General features: G+C 51.0%; 1 protein-coding gene across 1 annotated transcript in view; it reads right to left on the bottom strand.

Annotated features, from left to right (window-relative positions):
• Positions 1–15,203, bottom strand: part of LOC124717309 (organic solute transporter subunit alpha-like) — an 83,636-nt gene that overhangs the window by 43,754 nt on the left and 24,679 nt on the right. The window lies entirely within an intron of this gene.

Raw genomic sequence — 15,203 nt, 5'->3', positions numbered from 1 at the left:
ATTCCTTACCTTATCAGTCCACCTAATTTTCAACATTCCTCTATAGCACCACATCTCAAATGCTTCGATTCTCTTCTGTTCCGGTTTTCCCACAGTCCATGTTTCACTACCATACAATGCTGTACTCCAGACGTACATCCTCAGAAATTTCTTCCTCAAATTAAGGCCGGTATTTGATATTAGTAGACTTGTCTTGGCCAGAAATGCCTTTTTTGCCATAACGAGTCTGCTTTTGATGTCCTCCTTGCTCCGTCCGCCATTGGTTATTTTACTGCATAAGTAGCAGAATTCCTTAACTTCATTGACTTGGTGACCATCAATCCTGATGTTAAGTGTCTCACTGTTCGCATTTCTACTACTTCTCATTACCTTCGTCTTTCTCCGATTTACTCTCAAACCATACTGTGTACTCATTAGACTGTTCATTCCGTTCAGCAGATCATTTAATTCTTCTTCACTTTCACTCAGGATAGCAATGTCATCAGCGAATCGTATCATTGATATCCTTTCACCTTGTATTTTAATTCCACTCCTGAACCTTTCTTTTATTTCCATCATTGCTTCCTCGATGTACAGATTGAAGAGTAGGGGCGAAAGGCTACAGCCTTGTCTTACACCCTTCTTAATATGAGCACTTCGTTCTTGATCGTCCACTCTTATTATTCCCTCTTCGTTGTTCTACATATTGTATATGACCCGTCTCTCCCTATAGCTTACCCCTACTTTTTTCAGAATCTCGAACAGCTTGCACCATTTTATATTGTCGAACGCTTTTCCAGATCGACAAATCCTATGAAAGTGTCTTGATTTTTCTTTAGCATTGCTTCCATTACTAGCCGTAACGTCAGAATTGCCTCTCTCGTCCCTTTACTTTTCCTAAAGCCTAACTGATCGTCACCTAGCGCATTATCAATTTTCTTTTCCATTCTTCTGTATATTATTCTTGTAGGCAGCTACGATGCTTGAGCTGTTAAGCTGATTGTGCGAAAATTCTCGCACTTGTCAGCTCTTGCCGTCTTCGGAATTGTGTGGATGATGCTTTTCCGAAAGTCAGATGGTATATCGCCAGACTCATATATTCTACACACCAACGTGAATAATCGTTTTGTTGCCACTTCCCCCAATGATTTTAGAAATTCTGATGGAATGTTATCTATCCCTTCTGCCTTATTTGACCGTAAGCCCTCCAAAGCTCTTTTAAATTCAGATTCTAATACTGGATCCCCTATCTCTTCTAAATCGACTCCTGTTTCTTCTTCTATCACATCAGACAAATCTTCACCCTCATAGAGGCTTTCAATGTATTCTTTCCACATATCTGCTCTCTCCTCTGCATTTAACAGTGGAATTCCCGTTGCACTCTTAATGTTGCCACCGTTGCTTTTAATGTCACCAAAGGTTGTTTTGACTTTCCTGTATGCTGAGTCTGTCCTTCCGACAATCATATCTTTTTCGATGTCTTCACATTTTTCCTGCAGCCATTTCGTCTTAGCTTCCCTGCACTTCCTATTTATTTCATTCCTCAGCGACTTGTATTTCTGTATTCCTGATTTTCCCGGAACGCGTTTGTACTTCCTCCTTTCATCAATCAACTGAAATATTTCTTCTGTTACCCATGGTTTCTTCGCAGCTACCTTCTTTGTACCTATGTTTTCCTTCCCAACTTCTGTGATGGCCCTGTTTAGAGATGTCCATTCCTCTTCAACTGTACTGCCTACTGTGCTATTCCTTATTGCTGTATCTATAGCGTTAGAGAACTCCAAACGTATCTCGTCATTCCTTAGTACTTCCGTATCCAACTTCTTTGCGTATTGATTCTTCCTGACTAATGTCTTGAACTTCAGCCTACTCTTCATCACTACTATATTGTGATCTGAGTCTATATCTGCTCCTGGGTACGCCTTACAATCCAGTATCTGATTTCGGAATCTCTGTCTGACCATGATGTAATCTAATTGAAATCTTCCCGTATCTCCCGGCCTTTTCCAAGTATACCTCCTCCCCTTGTGATTCTTGAACAGGGTATTCGCTATTACTAGCTGAAACTTGTTACAGAACTCAATTAGTCTTTCTCCTCTTTCATTCCTTGTCCCAAGCCAATATTCTCCTGTAACCTTTTCTTCTACTCCTTCCCCTACAACTGCATTCCAGTCGCCCATGACTATTAGATTTTCGTCCCCCTTTACATACTGCATTACCCTTTCAATATCCTCTTACACTTTCTCTATCTGTTCATCTTCAGTTTCCGACGTCGGCATGTATACCTGAACTATTGTTGTCGGTGTTGGTCTGCTGTCGATTCCGATTAGAACAACCCGGTCACTGAACTGTTCACAGTAACCCACCCTCTGCCCTACCTTCCTATTCATAACGAATTCTACACCTGTTATACCATTTTCTGCTGCTGTTGATATTACCCAACACTCATCTGACCAGAAATCCTTGTCTTCCATCCACTTCACTTCACTGACCCCTACTATATCTAGATTGAGCCTTTGCATTTCCCTTTTCAGATTTTCTAGTTTCCCTACCACGTTCAAGCTTCTGACATTCCACGCCCCGACTCGTAGCAAGTTATCCTTTCGTTGATTATTCAATCTTTTTCTCATGGTAACCTCCCCCTTGGCAGTCCCCTCCCAGAGATCCGAATGGGGGACTATTCCGGAATCTTTTGCCAATGGAGAGATCATCATGACACTTCTTCAATTACAGGCCATATGTCCTGTGGATACACGTTACGTGTCTTTAATGCAGTGGTTTCGATTGCCTTCTGCATCCTCATGTCGTTGATCATTGCTGATTCTTCCGCCTTTAGGGGCAGTTTCCCACCCCTAGGACAAGAGAGTGCCCTGAAGCTCTGTCCGCTCCTCTGCCATCTTTGACAAGGCCGTTGGCAGAATGAGGCTGACTTCTTATGCCCGAAGTGTTCGGCCGCCAATGCTGATTATTTATCAAAATTTAGGCAGTGGCGGGGATCGAACCCGGGACCGAAGACGTTTTGATTATAAATGAAAGACGCTACCCCTAGACCACGGGTACGGAATATGTTAATCTGGCGACATACCATCTGACTTTCGAAAAAGCATCATCTACACAATTCCGAAGACGGCAAGAGCTGACAAGTGCGAGAATTATCGCACAATCAGCTTAACAGCTCATGCATCGAAGCTCTGCTTACAAAAATAATATACAGAAGAATGGAAAAGAAAATTGAGAATGCGCTAGGTGACGATCAGTTAGGCTTTAGGAAAAGTAAAGGGACGAGAGAGGCAATTCTGACGTTACGGCTAGTAATGGAAGCAAGGCTAAAGAAAAATCAAGACACGTTCATAGGATTTGTCGACCTGGAGAAAGCGTTCGACAATATAAAATGGTGCAAGCTGTTCGAGATTCTGAAAAAAGTAGGGGTAAGCTATAGGGAGAGACGGGTCATATACAATATGTACAACAACCAAGAGGGAATAATAAGAGTGGACGATCAAGAACGAAGTGCTCGTATTAAGAAGGGAGTAAGACAAGGATGTAGCCTTTCGCCCCTACTCTTCAATCTGTACATCGAGGAAGCAATGATGGAAATAAAAGAAAGGTTCAGGAGTGGAATTAAAATACAAGGTGAAAGGATATCAATGATACGATTCGCTGATGACATTGCTATCATGAGTGAAAGTGAAGAAGAATTAAATGATCTGCTGAACGGAATGAACAGTCTAATGAGTACACAGTATGGTTTGAGAGTAAATCGGAGAAAGACGAAGGTAATGAGAAGTAGTAGAAATGAGAACAGCGAGAAACTTAACGTCAGGATTGATGGTCACCAAGTCAATGAAGTTAAGGAATTCTGCTACCTAGGCAGTAAAAAACCAATGACCGACGGAGCAAGGAGGACATCAAAAGCAGACTCGCTATGGCAAAAAAGGCATTTCTGGCCAAGACAAGTCTACTAATATCAAATACCGGCCTTAATTTGAGGAAGAAATTTCTGAGGATGTACGTCTGGAGTACAGCATTGTATGGTAGTGAAACATGGACTGTGGGGAAAACCGGAACAGAAGAGAATCGAAGCATTTGAGATGTGGTGCTATAGACGAATGTTGAAAATTAGGCGGACTGATAAGGTAAGGAATGAGGAGGTTCTATGCAGAATCGGAGAGGAAAGGAATATGTGGAAAACACTGATAAGGAGAAGGGACAGGATGATAGGGCATCTGCTAAGACATGAGGGAATGACTTCCATGATACTAGAGGGAGCTGCAGAGGACAAAAACTGTAGAGGAAGACAGAGATTGGAATAGGTCAAGCAAATAATTGAGGACGTAGGTTGCAAGTGCTACTCTGAGATGGTTATTACAGGAAAGGAATTCGTTGCGGGCCGCATCAAACCAGTCGGTAGACTGATGACCAAAAAAAAAAAAAAAAGTCATGAAATCCCGACACAGAATCTTGGAATGCACTATGTTGCCGCCATGTTTGTCCCACGGTTCATAAATTAAGTAAGACAAGAAATCTGTGAAGAGCTTTTGGATCGCGCAAATGAGAACCAGATGCTCCTTAAGAGAATCATAACTGGTGAAGAGGCATCAGTCTACGGTTATGATGTTGAGACCAAGCTTCAGTCCTCACAATAGGTCGGGAAGGATTCTCCTAGACGGAAAGAAGCTCGTCAGGTCAGGTCAAATGTCAGAGCCATGCTGATAGTTTTCTTTGACTTTGAAGGATTCATTCATTATGAATTCGTGCCACAGGGACAAATTGTTATTCGATGGCACTATCGGACCGTGTTGCGACGGCTGCGAGAAAATGTGAGAGGGCCTGAAATGAGGCGAGACGATGTATGGGTATTGCTTCACAATAACGCACCCGCACGCTCATCCCTGTTGGTGTGTGAGTATTGCACAAAAAACGAAATTACTGCGCTGCTTCATCCTCCGTACTCTCAAGACCTGGACCCTGTGGACGTTTCTTTTATTTCCACAGTTGAAAAACCCGTTGAAAGTATGAAGATCTGCAACGGTGGACGAAATAAAAGAAAATTCGCAGACGGCGCTACTCACGATCCAGCAAGATGCGTACCAAGACTGCTTCCGGAAGTGGAAACGGCGTTGGGAGCTGTGTATCAGTTGTGGAGGACAGTATTTCAAAGAGACGACGCGCAAGAAGTAAAAGGCAAGTAAAGAACTATTTTGTGGACAAAATTCCGGAATTTTTTGAGTACACCTCGCATAACCTAAAACCATGGTGGCCGCTCGGTTAGAGGCGACATGTCACGGATTGCGCGGCCCCTCCCGCCGGAGGTTCGAGTCCTCCGTCGGGCATGGGACTGTGTGTTGTCGTTAGCGTAAGTCAGTTTAAGTTCGTTTGTGTAAGTCTAGGGATCGATGACCTCAGCAGTTTGGTCACGCAAGAATACACACAGTTGAACAGTTGAAACGTAGGTGTTTGCTGCCAAGAACATGCCATTTAGCAGGTAGGATTCAAACTCTGAATCTTATCTGCTACTTGACATGTTCTTCTCTATAAGCACCTATGTTTGAAGTTATATTTCATACACGATACTATGAGTCTACTGGACGTAGTCTTGTGTTGAAGAGACCGAGCGAGGGGGCGCAGTGGTTAGCACACTGGACTCGCATTCGGGAGGACGACGGTTCAATCCCGTCTCCGGCCATCCTGATTTAGGTTTTCCGTGATTTCCCTAAATCGCTTCAGGCAAATGCCGAGATGGTTCCTTTGAAAGGGCACGGCCGATTTCCTTCCCCATCCTTCCGCCACGCGAGCTTGCGCTCCGTCTCTAATGACCTCGTTGTCGACGGGACGTTAAACACTAATATCCTCCTCCTCCTCCTCCTTGTGTTGAAGACGATCACTCGGTGATTGAAATCAGTATAAAATAAGAAAAAGCGGTTTGAAATTTAGACTACCAGTGCTGGAGTTCCCCTTGTTTGCAGCACTACCAGAATTGTTATATTTCCCGAACAACAGCTACCATGCACCGAAGAGGGCGAGGTGGCATCCCGCAGAGGAAACGCCAGGTACAGCTGTAAAGAGCAGAGTAGCCCAGAATCCTGGTTCACGACCCTCAACTGTCTAACTTTGAAAATACCGCATGCAGGGGATGACCCATTGCTATTGCCGATATGATGGACAAGAATATGGCATATTTAATGAAAAAAAAGAAGGGATCACAGCAAAATCTTCCCAGTCTTGGCTTACAAGACACGCATTACCAAATTCACGGTTGGTATTGAGTTGTAACAATGTCTTCACGATGGGTCATCCTCTTCGCATCAAGCACAGTGGTGGGTTGACTCAGTTCGATTGGATGACCAAAACTTTGGAGTGAGAACAAACGCTTTGCTCACGCTTGCAGGACAAGGCAGTGGTGTCTCGAACTTTCATGTTCGTGCGGAATAAGTGTCCGCCTGCTTAGCTCAGTGGTTACGTGCTTGCCTACCATGCAGCGGGCGCGGGTTCGACCCCGGCCGCGTTAGGGAGTTTTCTCCACTCGGAGGGTGGGTGTTCTGCTATCCTCATCTTCCTCATCACCGACGAGCGAGTCGCCCAATGTGGCGTCACTTGAAATTAGACTTGCACACGGCGGCCGAACTCCACCGAATACGGCCTCCCGGCCCGCCCAATGTGGCGTCACTTGAAGTCAGACTTGCACACGGCGGCCGAACTCCACTGAATACGGCCTCCCGGCCCGTCCAATGTGGCGTCACTTGAAGTCAGACTTGCACACGGCGGCCGAACTCCACCGAATACGGCCTCCCGGCCCGCCCAATGTGGCGTCACTTGAAGTCAGACTTGCACACGGCGGCCGAACTCCACCGAATACGGCCTCTCGGCCCGCCCAGTGTGGCGTCACTTGAAGTCAGACTTGCACACGGCGGCCGAACTCCACCGAATACGGCCTCTCGGCCCGCCCAATGTGGCGTCACTTGAAGTCAGACTTGCACACGGCAGCCGAACTCCACCGAATACGGCCTCTCGGCCCGCCCAATGTGGCGTCACTTGAAGTCAGACTTGCACACGGCGGCCGAACTCCACCGAATACGGCCCCCGGCCCGCCCAATGTGGCGTCACTTGAAGTCAGACTTGCACACGGCGGCCGAACTCCACCGAATACGGCCTCTCGGCCCGCCCAGTGTGGCGTCACTTGAAGTCAGACTTGCACACGGCGGCCGAACTCCACCGAATACGGCCTCTCGGCCCGCCCAATGTGGCGTCACTTGAAGTCAGACTTGCACACGGCGGCCGAACTCCACCGAATACGGCCCCCGGCCCGCCCAATGTGGCGTCACTTGAAGTCAGACTTGCACACGGCGGCCGAACTCCACCGAATACGGCCTCTCGGCCCGCCCAATGTGGCGTCACTTGAAGTCAGACTTGCGCACGGCGGCCGAACTCCACCGAATACGGCCTCCCGGCCCGCCCAATGTGGCGTCACTTGAAGTCAGACTTGCACACGGCAGCCGAACTCCACCAAATACGGCCTCCCGGCCCGCCCAATGTGGCGTCACTTGAAGTCAGACTTGCACACGGCGGCCGAACTCCACAGAATACGGCCTCTCGGCCCGCCCAATGTGGCGTCACTTGAAGTCAGACTTGCACACGGCGGCCGAACTCCACCGAATACGGCCTCCCGGCCCGCCCAATGTGGCGTCACTTGAAGTCAGACTTGCACACGGCGGCCGAACTCCACCAAATACGGCCTACCGGCCCGCCCAATGTGGCGTCACTTGAAGTCAGACTTGCACACGGTGGCCGAACTCCACCGAATACGGCCTCCCGGCCCGCCCAATGTGGCGTCACTTGAAGTCAGACTTGCACACGGCAGCCGAACTCCACCAAATACGGCCTCCCGGCCCGCCCAATGTGGCGTCACTTGAAGTCAGACTTGCACACGGCGGCCGAACTCCACAGAATACGGCCTCTCGGCCCGCCCAATGTGGCGTCACTTGAAGTCAGACTTGCGCACGGCGGCCGAACTCCACCGAATACGGCCTCCCGGCCCGCCCAATGTGGCGTCACTTGAAGTCAGACTTGCACACGGCGGCCGAACTCCACCGAATACGGCCTCTCGGCCCGCCCAATGTGGCGTCACTTGAAGTCAGACTTGCGCACGGCGGCCGAACTCCACCGAATACGGCCTCCCGGCCCGCCCAATGTGGCGTCACTTGAAGTCAGACTTGCACACGGCGGCCGAACTCCACAGAATACGGCCTCTCGGCCCGCCCAATGTGGCGTCACTTGAAGTCAGACTTGCACACGGCGGCCGAACTCCACCGAATACGGCCTCCCGGCCCGCCCAATGTGGCGTCACTTGAAGTCAGACTTGCACACGGCGGCCGAACTCCACCGAATACGGCCTCTCGGCCCGCCCAATGTGGCGTCACTTGAAGTCAGACTTGCGCACGGCGGCCGAACTCCACCGAATACGGCCTCCCGGCCCGCCCAATGTGGCGTCACTTGAAGTCAGACTTGCACACGGCAGCCGAACTCCACCAAATACGGCCTCCCGGCCCGCCCAATGTGGCGTCACTTGAAGTCAGACTTGCACACGGCGGCCGAACTCCACAGAATACGGCCTCTCGGCCCGCCCAATGTGGCGTCACTTGAAGTCAGACTTGCGCACGGCGGCCGAACTCCACCGAATACGGCCTCCCGGCCCGCCCAATGTGGCGTCACTTGAAGTCAGACTTGCACACGGCAGCCGAACTCCACCAAATACGGCCTCCCGGCCCGCCCAATGTGGCGTCACTTGAAGTCAGACTTGCACACGGCAGCCGAACTCCACAGAATACGGCCTCCCGGCCCGCCCAATGTGGCGTCACTTGAAGTCAGACTTGCACACGGCAGCCGAACTCCACCGAATACGGCCTCCCGGCCCGCCCAATGTGGCGTCACTTGAAGTCAGACTTGCACACGGCGGCCGAACTCCACCGAATACGGCCTCTCGGCCCGCCCAATGTGGCGTCACTTGAAGTCAGACTTGCGCACGGCGGCCGAACTCCACCGAATACGGCCTCCCGGCCCGCCCAATGTGGCGTCACTTGAAGTCAGACTTGCACACGGCGGCCGAACTCCACCGAATACGGCCTCTCGGCCCGCCCAATGTGGCGTCACTTGAAGTCAGACTTGCGCACGGCGGCCGAACTCCACCGAATACGGCCTCCCGGCCCGCCCAATGTGGCGTCACTTGAAGTCAGACTTGCACACGGCGGCCGAACTCCACCGAATACGGCCTCCCGGCCCGCCCAATGTGGCGTCACTTGAAGTCAGACTTGCACACGGCGGCCGAACTCCACCGAATACGGCCTCTCGGCCCGCCCAATGTGGCGTCACTTGAAGTCAGACTTGCGCACGGCGGCCGAACTCCACCGAATACGGCCTCCCGGCCCGCCCAATGTGGCGTCACTTGAAGTCAGACTTGCACACGGCGGCCGAACTCCACAGAATACGGCCTCTCGGCCCGCCCAATGTGGCGTCACTTGAAGTCAGACTTGCACACGGCGGCCGAACTCCACCGAATACGGCCTCCCGGCCCGCCCAATGTGGCGTCACTTGAAGTCAGACTTGCACACGGCGGCCGAACTCCACCGAATACGGCCTCTCGGCCCGCCCAATGTGGCGTCACTTGAAGTCAGACTTGCGCACGGCGGCCGAACTCCACCGAATACGGCCTCCCGGCCCGCCCAATGTGGCGTCACTTGAAGTCAGACTTGCACACGGCAGCCGAACTCCACCAAATACGGCCTCCCGGCCCGCCCAATGTGGCGTCACTTGAAGTCAGACTTGCACACGGCGGCCGAACTCCACAGAATACGGCCTCTCGGCCCGCCCAATGTGGCGTCACTTGAAGTCAGACTTGCGCACGGCGGCCGAACTCCACCGAATACGGCCTCCCGGCCCGCCCAATGTGGCGTCACTTGAAGTCAGACTTGCACACGGCAGCCGAACTCCACCAAATACGGCCTCCCGGCCCGCCCAATGTGGCGTCACTTGAAGTCAGACTTGCACACGGCGGCCGAACTCCACAGAATACGGCCTCTCGGCCCGCCCAATGTGGCGTCACTTGAAGTCAGACTTGCACACGGCGGCCGAACTCCACCGAATACGGCCTCCCGGCCCGCCCAATGTGGCGTCACTTGAAGTCAGACTTGCACACGGCGGCCGAACTCCACCAAATACGGCCTACCGGCCCGCCCAATGTGGCGTCACTTGAAGTCAGACTTGCACACGGTGGCCGAACTCCACCGAATACGGCCTCCCGGCCCGCCCAGTGTGGTGTCACTTGAAGTCAGACTTGCACACGGCGGCCGAACTCCACCGAATACGGCCTCCCGGCCCGCCCAATGTGGCGTCACTTGAAGTCAGACTTGCATACGGCGGCTGAACTCCAAAGAATACGGCCTCCCGGCCCGCCCAATGTGGCGTCACTTGAAGTCAGACTTGCACACGGCGGCCGAACTCCACCGAATACGGCCTCCCGGCCCGCCCAATGTGGCGTCACTTGAAGTCAGACTTGCACACGGTGGCCGAACTCCACCGAATACGGCCTCCCGGCCCGCCCAATGTGGCGTCACTTGAAGTCAGACTTGCACACGGTGGCCGAACTCCACCGAATACGGCCTCCCGGCCCGCCCAATGTGGCGTCACTTGAAGTCAGACTTGCACACGGTGGCCGAACTCCACCGAATACGGCCTCCCGGCCCGCCCAATGTGGCGTCACTTGAAGTCAGACTTGCACACGGCGGCCGAACTCCACCGAATACGGCCCCCGGCCCGCCCAATGTGGCGTCACTTGAAGTCAGACTTGCACACGGCGGCCGAACTCCACCAAATATGGCCTGCCGGCCCGCCCAATGTGGCGTCACTTGAAGTCAGACTTGCACACGGTGGCCGAACTCCACCGAATACGGCCTCCCGGCCCGCCCAATGTGGTGTCACTTGAAGTCAGACTTGCACACGGCGGCCGAACTCCACCGAATACGGCCTCCCTGCCCACCCAATGTGGCGTCACTTGAAGTCAGACTTGCACACGGCGGCCGAACTCCACCGAATACGGCCTCTCGGCCCGCCCAATGTGGCGTCACTTGAAGTCAGACTTGCACACGGCGGCCGAACTCCAAAGAATACGGCCTCCCAGCCCGCCCAATGTGGCGTCACTTGAAGTCAGACTTGCACACGGCGGCCGAACTCCACCAAATATGGCCTGCCGGCCCGCCCAATGTGGCGTCACTTGAAGTCAGACTTGCACACGGTGGCCGAACTCCACCGAATACGGCCTCCCGGCCCGTCCAATGTGGTGTCACTTGAAGTCAGACTTGCACACGGCGGCCGAACTCCACCGAATACGGCCTCCCCGCCCGCCCAATGTGGCGTCACTTGAAGTCAGACTTGCATACAGCGGCTGAACTCCAAAGAATACGGCCTCCCGGCCCGCGCAATGTGGCGTCACTTGAAGTCAGACTTGCACACGGCGGCCGAACTCCACCGAATACGGCCTTCCGGCCCGCCCAATGTGGCGTCACTTGAAGTCAGACTTGCACACGGTGGCCGAACTCCACCGAATACGGCCTCCCGGCCCGCCCAATGTGGCGTCACTTGAAGTCAGACTTGCACACGGTGGCCGAACTCCACCGAATACGGCCTCCCGGCCCGACCAATGTGGCGTCACTTGAAGTCAGACTTGCACACGGCGGCCAAACTCCACCAAATACGGCCTCCCGGCCAACAACGCCACACGACCATCTCATTTTTTCTTTTCTTTTTGCAGAAAAGGCAAAAATGTCGAACTCAGTTTTTCTCTGCGGACTGCAGTCACGGCATCCACTCCTCCCAGCTAGGTCAGGCACCGGCTCCTCTCACAACAGCCTGAATGAGGCCGCAGCTTCACTTCCGTGAGAACTGCCCGCCTCCCTGGACACTCTCACTTCTCCTAATGAGAGTCACGGACTGCCTTCTGCCGACAACAGGACCCAGAGGATACACGGGAAGTGCGAAAAACGCAAAACCTTCCTCCCAAGCCCACATATCTTGTACCCTCACTTAAAAATAACCACCAAATGTAACAATATTGTCTAATAATACGTAAAAGCAATGCCACAACACTTACAATAAGCTGCACAACTGATAAGTGGCATGCATAGCTTGTATAATTGAACAGATAACACGTTAGGTCCTATAAGAATCACAGTAGTGTAGCAGTGGCCATCTTATAAATGAACACTGCGCAACTGGACACATGCCCCTTGTTGCAACCGCAGCACTTCGATATGAAAATGGCTAACTAAAATAATATTGCTCCAAAGCATTTGAAAGGTGATGCAGTGCGAACGCACTGAATATGCATGAACTATTACAGAATGCTGAACATGTAAATAAATTCACTGTGTAAGTTATTTGTTGGAACACAAAAGCACACACTGTATAAAATCTGCCACAGCAATTCTGCAGTCAGTCGCCAACAACAAAACTTCCCTTCAAACCTGAAAATTTCGGTGTATAGAATGGGGTATTTATCACTTTTAATGCGAAGAAGCTACGTGAGAACTGATTTATTTATTTATCTGTACTACTTAGAGTCATTAGACAAAATGATAGCTCGTCCGCAGCTCGTGGTCGTGCGGTAGCGTTCTCGCTTCCCGCGCCCGGGTTCCCGGGTTCGATTCCCGGCGGGGTCAGGGATTTTCTCTGCCTCGTGATGACTGGGTGTTGTCTGCTGTCCTTAGGTTATTTAGGTTTAAGTAGTTCTAAGTTCTAGGGGACTGATGACCATAGATGTTAAGTCCCATAGTGCTCAGAGCCATTTGAACCATTTTTGGAACAAAATGATATACATCGCAAAATTATTGTACAAAGTGGGCAACAGAAATATACATAAATATTTAATAAATGACTGAGGAAGTAGATTGGAGAGCAAAACCTGCACGTGATCTGCCATTGTGAAGTGATATAGCACGATGAATCTTGGATCACACAAACGAAGAACTCTTGCAGTATATTACTGGAGGTAAATGAAAGAAATATGCAACGAGACCAACAGAAATGACCCTTTCATTCAGAAACAATAATTGTATTGAAGTCGTCCCGTGGACATTACAACGGGCGACACGTGGTTTTTAACAGGATGTATTATTACTAAGCACTCCGTCTTCAGGCCACAAGTGGCCCATCGGGACCATCCGACCGCCGTGTCATCCTATCGGAGGATGTGGATAGGAGGGGCGTGTGGACAGCACACCGCTTTCCCGGTCGTTATGATGGTTTTCTTTGACCGGAGCCGCTACTATTCGGTCGAGTAGCTCCTCAATTGGCATCACGAGACTGAGTTCACCCCGAAAAATGGCAACAGCGAGTGGTGGCCCGGATGGTCACCCATGCAAGTGCCGGCCACGCCCGACAGCGGGTAACTTCGCTGAAATGACGGGAACCGGTGTATCCACTACGGCAAGGCCGTTGTCGTATCAGTACTAAGGACGGCAAAGAAAGCTCTGTAACGCGCTCCCATGCTGATCACGAGGTTGGTAAGGAGTCGTTGTGGTGAGGCGTTCCATCCCTCCACCAGAGTGTATGACAACTGCGGGATGGTCGTCGGTGGAGGTGGATACGCTGCAATGCGTCTGCACAATGCGCTCCACACGCGCTCAATGGGAGTTCAGTACGAGGAACAGGCAGGCCGTTTCATCTGCCGAATATCCTCTAGTTCCAGGAGCTCCTTCATCTACGTATTTAATTGTCATGCATTGCCATCCATAAAAATTAAGTCAGTGCCGAATTCAGCCTGGAAAGAACTCTCAGGGGAAAAAAGCATAAACTCACAATAAGACTGACCAGTGAGTGTATTGTGTTCAAAGATATGGTGGTCAGCATGCCCATGCAACATTATGTCTCCCCATACCATAACGCCTGGACCACCATTACGACCGTGCTTGACAATGTCCTTTGGTGCATAACATGTCTCCACCTGCCGCCTTATGGAGGTACATCCAGCATTGTCAAACACAATCGTTTTTGTGCTCGAGGTGTCACACTGTACTGCTTCCCCAAGTGCATCTTTTAAAGGGTGTATTCGGCCTTCACTTCGTTTTGATGGATGAAAGTGCACAGCAGCATCAGACGGTACAGGTGAAGGAACACCAGGAACAAAAGGATGTTCGGTGAATGGGCTGGCCTGCCCATTCCCATGGAGCGCGTGTGGGATGCGTTGGAGAGCTGTATTGCAGCATGTCCACATGCTCCAGCGACCATCCAACAGTTGTCAGCCGCTACACGCTACTAACTGGAGTGTCTTTTTTGTTTCACTGTATAATGGGGCATCCAGGATGGCCTGTTGTCGGCGGTGATTCTCTGCCAGAAATGCATGTGGGGACAATGGAAGAAGCAGCTTGTGGTCACAAGAAATTCTTTATCACAAGCTATTCACATCTGTCAGTAATACACCGACATGGCATCTATTGGTGTGTGAGCACCTAGTGTGCTACGTTACATGACGTCTCGTGTTTCCAGCCGTAGCATGCTGGTTGTGGTGTACGCTGCTGTCACCGGGAAAATGGGAATATGGGAGATTGTGCCTCGCCCCCAGTGAGTTAGGTTGAAGGAGTCCCCCATTAGGACCTCGGGAGATGGAAGGGTGGCTGGACCCACAGCATGGTAGTCCCGTGAAGGCGGTAGGGTACTGAGCTACCTAAGTGCCTGGGTTGTGCAGATCTTTTTGTGCTTTATGTAGTCTTCCATATTTTTTGGTGCCTCCCAACAGTTTTAGCTTGATTTTAGTTTTAGAGAACTTCGTTATTTGGTAATTTTATTTTTATTTATATCAGTCATTAGAGCAAATAAACATATGTTGATCTCTGTCCTGCGTTAGATTTCATGATCGTTTAAAGTGTCCTACAGCTTTTCCATGGCTTGGCAACCCACTGATAATGAATATAGCCACGTGCACCCACGTGCACACCTAAGATTGTTGTTCTCAATACGACGAGGCGCTATCGTTGTGTATAGTGGCCAAACTCAACGACCATTCTCTTATTATTGATTGAAGTAACGGGCGTTGCAGTAGCTTGTCCTGCAAATCTGTTTGTTGACTAGGGAGAGCTGTGTCGATTTCCCCTAGAATTATAAGTTTCCTGGGTGTTGTTTTATGACTGTTAACTGACATCTTGCAGTGTTCATACGTAGTAAACAACAACACTGCTTAC

The sequence above is a fragment of the Schistocerca piceifrons genome, chromosome 9, assembly GCF_021461385.2.
Source record: "Schistocerca piceifrons isolate TAMUIC-IGC-003096 chromosome 9, iqSchPice1.1, whole genome shotgun sequence".
Taxonomy (NCBI): domain Eukaryota; kingdom Metazoa; phylum Arthropoda; class Insecta; order Orthoptera; family Acrididae; genus Schistocerca; species Schistocerca piceifrons.
This window is presented reverse-complemented; position numbering and strand designations above follow the sequence as displayed.